The sequence below is a fragment of the Octopus bimaculoides genome, chromosome 3, assembly GCF_046866305.1.
Source record: "Octopus bimaculoides isolate indiv1 chromosome 3, ASM4686630v1, whole genome shotgun sequence".
Classification (NCBI taxonomy): domain Eukaryota; kingdom Metazoa; phylum Mollusca; class Cephalopoda; order Octopoda; family Octopodidae; genus Octopus; species Octopus bimaculoides.
Window position 1 is genome coordinate 152,055,119 of NC_142930.1, and position 11,169 is coordinate 152,066,287.

General features: G+C 38.0%; 1 long non-coding RNA gene across 1 annotated transcript; it reads left to right on the top strand.

Moving 5' to 3' along the window:
• Nucleotides 1-8,695: 8,695 nt before the first annotated feature.
• LOC149136762 (uncharacterized) lies at nt 8,696-10,786 on the top strand. The gene is made up of 2 exons (XR_016240938.1): nt 8,696-9,308; nt 10,279-10,786. It is a non-coding gene; the product is annotated as an uncharacterized LOC149136762 (long non-coding RNA).
• Nucleotides 10,787-11,169: the final 383 nt, after the last annotated feature.

Here is an 11,169-nt window from a genome sequence, read left to right on the forward strand (position 1 = left end):
TTAATGCACTTTATATATATATATATATATATATATATATATAAAGTGCTGTGTATTAAATATATAAAGCATATATATATATATATATATATATATATATAAAGTGCTGTGTATTAAATATATAAAGCATATATATATATATATATATATATATATATATATATAATATATATATATATATATATATATATAATATATATATATATATATATATATATAATATATATATATATATATATATGCTTTATATATTTAATACACAGCACTCTCTCTCGTTCTTTACCTTACCCTCTCTTTTTTTTTCGCTCTTCACCTTTCCCTTCAACTAATCGCGTGAAAGCGTTACAGACGGGCTAGGTAACGGAGAAAAAATACTTAGTTAAAAAAAATTACACATATCACACACCACCACCTTTACCCCCCCCCCACACACACACACACACACAGCACCCCTTACCCCCATTCCCACTCCATCCCATATCTCCCATTCCTTCCGCCCTCTCCCCCTTCAACTAATCACGTAGAAGCGTTACGGACGGGCTAAGTAACGGAATGACAAACGGAATTATTATAAAATAGTAAAAATGGATGGTGCTGATATACCTTTACTGGAACCAGACATCTGTCTTTTAAATACGAACTTATATTTATAATCACAGATTCTCTTGGTTCAACTGCAATATTTATGTTTAGCTTTTATGTATTATTTTTCTATTGTACTGACTTTGCAATTATTTCTTCATCTTAATTTTTTATGATAAAGAAATAAAATGGTAATGTTTTCTCATAAAGTTTTAGTCAATATCTATTCCGCATAAAACTAACGTCTTATTCATTAATAGATGTTACAGGTCTTCACGCATATTTGATAACGTCAGAAGTACTAAGGTCATACTGCTATAAATTTTACTGCAGCTTTTTCGTTCTTTTTTACTTTTTTTTTTCCATGACATATGAATGTTAAGCGAAGAAAAATAAAATATCAAATTTCTCATCGAGAATATTCGTCTGAATTGCAAAATATCACATAAATTGTGTTTTGTGGAAATGGGGAAAAAATCTACATTTCTTTGTGTGATAAACAGAGTTCTCTCTTCAAGATGTGTAGCAAGGCTTCTGCCGAGATTTGAAACTGTCTCGCATAGATTTCTAATTAGAATCTCAGCATAAATAGATTTCTAAATCAAGCATAAGGTTCTACATGAACATGAATCGACCAATCAGCATTGATCAACGTGTTGGTGACACAACGAAACTCCAAAGAGTGCGTGCAAGTTTCCACGCCTACAGTTTGATCGACAGTTCTACAAACTTTTGTTTATGGATATAAAAAGCAGGCGAATTCAACCTTAAATATAATCATCCAGTGCTCCACACGCAGCCATGTCATTTTTTTTTTCGTGAGCTGTCTTTCACCATCTACGTTTCCGTGCAGAACAATCTAAGATGCTACACAAAACTATGTCAGTTAGTTTTATGATAAGATGTTCTCGCCTTTTCTTTTTTTCTCTGTCTTTAGTAGCCATCAACAATTTTCATATAAATTCATAAAAGAAAAAGCTAATACATGAAGATTTGTAACTACCACTTTCACTATCACTTGTATGATGTATTCAAATAATTGTCGTACATATATAATGTAGATGATCCGGATATTAAAAACAAATATATAAACTTATGCAAAAACTAGTATGGTTATTCTTGCCTTCGTACATAGCTTACTTAACATTGTGTACTATAAACGACGAATAAATGTGTAGTAACGCCTGCGCATGCGTTGTCTTACGCATGCGTAGAATTAAACAAGCAAACGTTTCCCGCTCAATTCATTCTCTTTCTCGCTGGCCAGCGATTGAGCATGGACGTGTGTTTAAAAGCTGTCCCTACATCTTTCGGTCTTATACTCGACAGCTCGTTATTCTCACCTCTAAAGATGTATAACTAAAAGATTTGTATGTTTATCTCCTAAATAAATGTTGTTTGAGTTGTTTAGTCTGGAGTTCAGCGTTCCGTCTATTTCTTTAATTTTATAGTAGAAAGTCAGGTATACAATCTAAAGATGTATAACCCACTTTCTACTAAAAATGATTAAGACCTATACTAAAGAGATGATGTCTCCAGTTGTTATAACTAATAACTATGTTATGGGAGAAAAGCAATACTGTTCACTCACTGTTGAAAGAAAGCCTCAACATTAGCAGCAGTGAAAGCTTTGGTGACATTGTAAAGTCTTGGTTTTAGCTTGTAGTGACGTCATATTGGCGCCAAAAGGCTGAGGCGCCATTACTGAATCCTTAACCACGCATGCGTGGGTTTCAACATCGAAGCGTTCCCGCTATTAGACTGTCTCTTTACCAAGCCTGACAGCGACCAAGCTCTCCTAAAAGCTTATTGAACAATACAACGGCAAAAGAAGGTCGTTATACTTCGACTTTACTTATATATAGTCATGTTTGTTGTTATGTAAAGTCTGATTTGTTGTTACGGAGCACGAGGTGAGTTGTTATGAACGCAAAATGATTTGTTATATGGTGTTAAGTTAAGTTATTATGCCTCGTCAGGTTAGTTGTTATGTAGTATCGGGTTAATTTTCTTTTATTTCCTAATAAATAGGATACATAGAGGGGACGAACTAGGACAGACAAGGGGGAACATATAGATCGTTGAGCCTTTTTACAGATGATTTAACGAATGATTTTGACATGAGAATAATATATTATAATGTGATGATGTTATTGTTTTAAAAATTGGATTACTTTTGGGTTGGGGAGTGTCCCACTAACCCGCCGGTTGATTTTTTTTTCCTTTTTCTTTTCCTTCTATGCCCGGTCCGACCGTGTTGGCATGGCCCCTTGCATACACAACTTTCTTGCGACATCCTTCCATCTTTTGGCAAATACTCTTTGCGACAAGCTCCTCCTCTCCAGACGGATCTTGGAAACTAGATGGGCGGTGAAGTAGTTCACCAGCCCTCGTCTGGAGATGAATTGTCCTGTCGCAATTCCTTCCGAGCGCGTCTTCCATACCGTTTCTTTCACTATGTTATGTAGTATCGGGTTAGCAAAGGTTTTGTCTGGTTAGAGAGTTGCGTGGGTTGAGAAACACTGTAGAAGATTAAGCAAAGTTGTAGGAACCAAGATTCAATTGGAAAGTTCAAAAACACCTGACAAGAGTTACCTTTACAAATGGGCGCAGGTATAGCCGTGCGATAATATTTTGGCATGGCGATCCCGTGGTTTCCAGTTCTATCCCACTTCTCAGCATCTTGGTTATGTCAACAGATTATGCAGTGCTAGGTTAGTTGTTATGTGTAGCACCCCAACTAAAATCAGTCAAAGAAGAATTAGGTGCGACACACAAACCTATTGTTGCAGGTATGTCGTGCCACTGCCAAAAATGTATACAATAATATGCAGTGGTGAATCAAATGGGTGAAGTTTGACAAACTGTACACGTATTCTCTTTGTTTCTCAGTCTAATACTGTACATTCTTAATCTTTTGCCTGTCCGAAATATTTTCTAAAATCTATCCGAAACGTCCGTTTTCAGATTTTTAGGTAGCCCTGTGTAATATAAAGCTGTAGTAACGCCTTGTCTCGTGCGCATGCGTAGTCATCAATATCCAAGTTTGGCGCCCTGATTCTTTCTCTTTTCCCGGCCGGGCGGCCATGAGCATGGACGGGTCAAGCTGTCTCTCCATCATTCCAACTCTGGGGAGAGCTCACATCAACATTCCAACGTCTCAGCAACCATGCTCTCTCACAGAAGGCGTCTCAGCAACCAAGATTAAAGCTGCCTATTTCCTCCATAAATAAATATTGTTGTGTTGATAGTTCGGAGTTCTGCGTTACGTTGTTTATTTAGAATTTAATATAGGAAAGCGGGTGTACACCTAATGGTGTATAACCACATTTCCTATAAAGCTTTGACTTTCATAAGTCTCAAATTACACTAGAACATGAAAAAAAATTGGGAATGTGTATTATCTATGATGCATGAACGCCAAAGAAATAGTCCTTGTGTATCACGTGTGATGCATGGGACAGGCAAAGGGTTACTAAATTCAATGCAGTGACATATCTCAACATCAACTAAGAAAAAAATGCTGCTAAAAGTTGGTTATATTCATAAATATCTGGAGTTGACATAGAGATGTGGAAATTCAAAAATTCTAGATAGCATCAAATTTGGCAGGAAGTGATAAATTATATCGTGATATTGTCCAAGAAATTCTAAAGTGATTAATCCTTCCAATAATTCATCAGTAATACCTGTTTTTTTTTTTATATATATGCTTCTTCCATAACACAAACAACACAATTTTCGTCATTGTTAAATTATTTCACATCCTGTATTAAGGACATCCATTTCAACTCTTTTCTCTCGGAAATCATCGTCCTTGATCACCTCAACCCTCTGTACCAGATCTTAGGTTAACACAGGTCAACTCAGATATTGGGGCATCTGATACGCTTGCTGTTCTGAAAATCTTACAAATTGTAATCACTCATCTAAGCTTTTTGGATAAGTTGTTTGTCTCTCACAGACAAACAATTTTCTGAACATCTTTGATATCTTCCTCTCTTCAAAACACAGTCCCTATTCAGACGTTACATTCTTTATACTCACAAATTTATTTCAGAACTGCTTTACCAGCGTATCTCTTCCTCTGTATCAAAACATCAACGATTTCTTCTTCTTGCCAAAACCCGTTCAGCGGAACTCTATTAACTCTGTGTAGTCTATCTCTGGCAGCAAAATAAATTTTCCGTTTTAGCATAATGAGCGTTAAAGACAAATTTTTCTAGGCACGTCACTTCTCATTTCCAAGACACCATTAAATCATTTCATCTAATTATATTTAAGATACTAAAAGCAGCAAGCTGGCATGCCGAGCAAAATACTTAGCGGCAATTCGCCCGTCTTTATGTTCTGAGTTCAAATTCCACCGAGGTCGACTTTACCTTTCATCCTTTCGAGGTCGATAAAATAAGTACCAATTGAGTACTGGAGTCGATGTAATCGACTTACCTCCTTCTCCGAAATTACTGGCCTTGTGCCAAAATTTCTATTTACGATAATGAGCGGCAGAAACAAATATTTCTAACCATGTCACTTCTCATTTCCAGGGCACCATTAAATAATTTCATGAAGTGATATTTGAGATACGGAAGACGAAGATCTGCCAGAACCATTAGCACGCCGGAAAAAGAGCTTAGCGGCACTTCTGACTCATTACGTTCTGAGTTCAAATTCCGCAGAGGTCGACTTTGCCTTTCCTCCTTTTGGGGACAATCAAAAAAAGTATCAGTTAAGTACTGAACTCGATGTAATTAATTTCTTCCTCCAATCAAAAGGAAAAAAAGAAAGAATACTGCTGGCCCTGTGCCAAAATTTGAAACCAATATTTAAAATACCAAACTACTACTGTATATTCAGGAGAAAAAAGGTTCTCCGGCAATTTCGACACCGAGGATTCAGTTGTTCGATCAACTGAATTAGTCAGTTTGTGTTTGAATATTCCAGATACGTGTGTATGATGGTAGTCTCTAGTAGTCCGAGAAAAACGGTTCAGCAATTTCTTGCTGAACGACCAGCACAAAATATTTGTTTATAGTGATCAAATGGATGTGTTGAATATTATCTCACTCCCTGTATCAAAGCGACGTCGCCCGAACAGGTGCACGGTGTAATGTGAGATGAAGCGTTTTGCACAAGAATATAACACGCCATTCAGAAATTGAAACCACGATCTCGTGATCGTGAGTGCAACACCCTAACCACTAAGTCATGCGCACTCACACAAACGTGTGTACTCTTTGTGTAATTCCCAATCAGAATCAGCTACATGACACAGTGTGTGAGGAAGCTATACTTTTGAATTACAGGTACAATCCATCCGGTTGGCTTCCATGCAGTTTCCGTCAACTCAGTTTTACTCACAAGGCTTCATTTGAATTGAAGCAATGGTGAAAGATACTTGCCCAAGGTTCCACGCAGTAGGATCGAACTCGGATCTCGTGACTGCAAAACGAACTTCTTAATCATTCACTTATGATGCATTCACACAACAACTAATAACATCAGCAGATAATCGGATATTTATGGTTGATCAGATATTTATTGGTCCTTTCTTGGTTCTCCGAACTTCTGACCAATGTACAAGTTGAACACCCCACCCCACTTCTTATGAACCCTGATCGTATGTAAGGAGAATATTGCTTTGGGCCTGTCTAGCTGAAGGTGTTTGGTAAGCAAAGAATATCAAAACCTGGGTAGTTGGTTGAGAAACCGAAGGTACCAGACCAGGCCTGTCGCCAGACTTTGGTACCAAGGAGTGCTTCAAAATATTCTGGGTGGGTAATAATTTGTAATAATGCTAGAGCTTCGAACAGTGGTGACTCGTGTATAGGCACTGCAGAACTGCAACACCCACTATTTCCACTTGATAATATCGATAACATTCAATATAATGAGTCCCTTTTTCTTTAATTCTTTCTTTATATTTGCACATTATATAACCCTCAAGCTTAATGTTAGTAGCCATCTAGTATATGAAAAAAATACAGAATCCTTGTATAGAACTGTGCGCGTCACAGTTCAGCGACGCGGTGTTTGGCTGTTGTGTGCGTACTCACATGTCCGAGATAGGAAGTTGCACACTAGGAATAGAGAGCACTTTGGTTCACGCAGTGCTGACCCTGGTGTGCTGGTGAAAGGTAGTGTTTCTTTTTGATTCCGCGTGTATTGTACTTAAAAACGTGTTTATATTCTTGAATGTGATAAAGTGTATGATTAGATTGATATCCTGCTTCCAGCTACAGTATTGCTGCCAGGATTTGAAAAATAGGGCAGATTTTCCCCCATTTATTTTGTGATTAAGGGGGTATTTTTTTAAAAAAACAAGGAGGAATTCGCGGCGGTGTTCAGTGAACAAATTAAACATACTACCCGGCAGTGGCTAAAACGCGAACCGATCAAGTTTATGTATAATTTTTCTTTTTATATGTTTGTTTCCTTTTACACAATATTAAAACAACGGCTAAGAATTTTCTGAAGCAGCACCCATAACTAATTTTATATACGAGCCGCCACTGGTTTCGAAATAAGTGTCTCACTGAAAATCTCAGGGTGCACCATTTAATAGTGCGAGAACAGTGCCGTCAAGTCCACATCCTTGGCGACGGGCATGAATCAGGCTAAGATGATAGACGAAATGGGAATATGTTCGAGAAAGGTTATTTGTCTGTGGAAGACGGAGATATAGCAACAACAAAAAAAACAAAAAAACTAATGGTTTGGGCAATAAGAGCATTATTGAGATGAAATAAAAAGAAGAAATGTTACTTGATTTATATTTGGTAAAGATAATTACGAAAGGGTTACATTTTGTTTTTTTTATTAGATCCAGTGCATGCCCGTCGCTAAGGGTGTCACTGGACGGCACTGTACCCTCACTATTCAGTGGTGCATCCTCAGATATAGAAGATACAGTTTACAAAAATCTCCCTGCAACACATTCTTGAAGACTAACATGCCCGTCGCTAAGGGGATGCTTGGACGGCACAGTACCCTCACTATTTAATGATGTACCCTCAGATTTAGAAAATACAGTTTGCAAAAGTCTTCCCGCAATACAAATTAGCACCCACCTAGAATATTCTGAAGCAACCAAAGTCTGGCGACGAGCCTGATCCCGTGCCGGATTGAAGCTTCAGTTTTAAGGGTTGTAACCCAGGAATATCCGCAAATGGTTTCAAATTTTGCCACAAGGGCAGCCATTTGGGGGGAAGGGGTGTGTCGATTACATCGACCCCAGTGTTCAACTGGTACTTAATTTATCAACCCCGAAAGGATTAATAGCAAAGTCGGCCTCGGTGGAATTTGAACTCAGAACGCAACGACGGATAAAATACCGCTAAGCATTTAGCGCGGCGTGCTAATTGAGTCTGATAGCTCATCGCCGTAAGGCCTCTAAATAATAAGTGAAAAATTATTGAAAATATTAGTGAAGATTTGATTTACAAGATTTGTAGCCCAAAGGGTCTGCAAAATATTAATTTGGCTCTTGTTAGGTCTGGAGGATGGGGTCGTTCTCACGGCCTTCACATGCCCTTAGATACTGTAAAGTAAATGAAGATTACTTTTGATTTTGTATTGAACTTACGGTGATTGAATATTATCATTTCTGCTATAGGCACAAGGCCAGTAATTTTGGTGGTAGGGGCTAGTCAATTACATCGACTCCAAGGCTCAACTGGTACTTATTTTATCGATCTTGAAAGGATGAAAGGCAAAATCGACTTCGGAGGAATTTGAACACAGAATGTAAAGATGGACGAAATACCGCTAAGCATTTTGACCAGTGACGTAACTAACAGAGTAGCAAGGGAAGCGACGCTCGCCCTCAGCACAGTTTTCTAAATTGGCGCCTTTTCAAAAATTTTAAAATTAATTCTTGAGTTATCTTTATCAGTAGTTGTAAGAATATAATTACGAATATTATAACTAATGAAATATTTTGCGTAAAATAAGAGAAATTAGTTAAAAATTGTTTGCTATGTGTTACGCTGCCTTTTTTTTATATATATATGTGCTCGCTCCTACTAACTTTCGAACCTGGCTACGTTAACACTGCTAACGATTTTGCCAATGATTGAATAAAAAAAATAAATGCGCCCTTTTAAAGCCTAGCCAAGCTCATGGGCCCGGTTTCCCGGTTTTAATGGCGTATGTGTTCCCCAGCTGGACGAGACGCCAGTATATCGCAGCGTTACTCATTTTTGCCAGCTGAGTGGACTGGAGCAACGTGAAATGAAGTGTTTTGCTCAAGAACACAACGCGTCGCCCGGTCCAGGAATCGAAACCACAATCTTACGATCATGGTGCTGACACCCTAACCACTAAGTCACGCGCCTCCACCAATGATTGAATACTATGATAAAAATAGTTATTGTTGGTTGGTTGTGTGTGTGTAGGCGGGGGGGATGCGTTTGTAGTGACAACTTATAGCAGACGACTGTTATATGTTCAATGTCCGGAGTTTTATCCACGCATGCGCAGGGACTAGTTCCGGAAGGAATACAGGAAGAGTCTCATGCGCATGCGTAGAGTTCGACACCCAGCTTTGGCGCCTTTTCTCAGTCTCTTCGCTGCCTGATCTCCGTCGAGCCAAGACGTCCAACAGAGCTCTCTCACATGTCAGCACCAGAGCTTCACAAATAACCACGGAAATCATTCAGAAGGCGTCTCAGTAACTGAGGACGACGAGCTACCGAATTCCCTCCAAGCGTGAACTGAATTCCACTGTAAATGAATATTGTTATGTTGTTCAGAATCTGCGTTCCGTTGTTTCTTCTAGAAATTTAATGTACGGAAGCGGTGTACACCTAATGGTGTATAACCACTTTCCTACACGTTTATATACGGTGACGTTACTTTTTTTCGAGTAAACCATTTTAGTGTACTGGATTTCTTGGCTCTTGAAGTACTTATTATTTGATGCTGTCCCAACTCCAATATTTTGAAGGACAGTAATTCAGTTAAATAATTAACCACGTAAATGTTAAAGTTGGCATAAATTCAAATATTCCAGACTCGTGAAAGGTTACAGGTTGCTGTTAGTGTGACAATATGAATGAAAGTGCTAAAATCTCGTATGTAAAAAATAAACAAATGATACTTGAACGTTTCTGCTGGCACCAAAATCCAATGCCTTCTAATTTAGTGGTTCCCATACTATCAAACAATTTAGTGGTTCCCATACTATCAAACAATTACTGTTTCAACATCCAGGAGCAGAGAATTGAACAAAAGGTCAAACTTAATTGCATTAACTGCTTATTTTATCCATTCGAATATCTGTTTTATTATAAATAATACAGACTTTCATTTCTTTTAGATTTGAAACCCTTCCGGAATATTGTTACAGATAATTAGTCGGGTTCACAGCATCAAACTTGGTCAAGTTATCTTTGGTACATCATACTAGTGTACAATAAAAGTCAGTCTGCAGTTTCTCTCCCTGTCTTTTTCTTTATCACTGTTACTAACATTGTGAGTCTCTCTCTCTCTCTCTCTCTCTCTCTCTTTCTCTCTGGCACACATATATATATGTATGTATGTATATATGTACGTAGTATATACCAGGGGTTATAATTCAAGTTGTGTCACCGTGAAGCCCATTTGCATGTTCATATTAACGAAATGTATGTATATAGATGTTTTATTTCAGATGAGATAAACACAATTGAAATTTCTAGTGAATTCTATTTACAGAGTAATTACATATCAAGAAAGAAGACTGGGAAATTTGGAATATTTTAAATTCCATCTGGAGTTCCAGACATTCTTTACTTTGTGATGGGCTGTCCATGCTTGTGCCCTCTTAATCTTTATGTCTGCTTCCGAACTGCCCACCCAACCACCTAAGTACTTGAAGTTTTCAACACCATTCAATTTGGAACCGTTCAAAGCAAACAGTTCAGCATCATTTGATTGGTTGAAAGATATGTCCTCGGTTTTCTTGACATTTGTGTGTAGTCCTATTTTAGCAGCTGATGTTTCTACTCTGCTGAGCAGCTGTTGTGATTGATCTGTAGTAACGCCGTGCGCATGCGTAGTCTCACGCATGCGTGGAATTCAACATACCAAGCTTTCCCGCTTTGATCTCTCTCTTTCTTGATGGCCAGCGATTGAGCATGGACGTGTTTAGCTGTCTCTCTTCATCTTTCGAACTTATGCTCGACAGCTCGCTTACATCTACATACCAACGTCCCAACAACAATGCTCACACACACAGAAGCTGTAACAACAAACAAGAGCTAAAGATGTATATATTAACCACCTTAAATAAATGTTGTTATGTTGATAGTCTGGAGTTCAGCGTTCCGTTAATTTCTAATTTTATATAGGAAAGTCAGGTATACATCTAATGATGTATAACCCACTTTCCTATAGATCTATTCCATCCAAATTGCCCAGACGAATCACAATCAAGCTGTTCATTGCAACTGTCGAATCAGTGCTATTATATATCAGTGAAACATGGACACTGACAAAGAAATTATCAAACGGCCTAGTTGGCTGCTATACAAGGATGTTACAAATGGCCCTAAATGTGAAATGACAGCAACATATGACAAACGAATGCCTTTATGAAGACCTGAC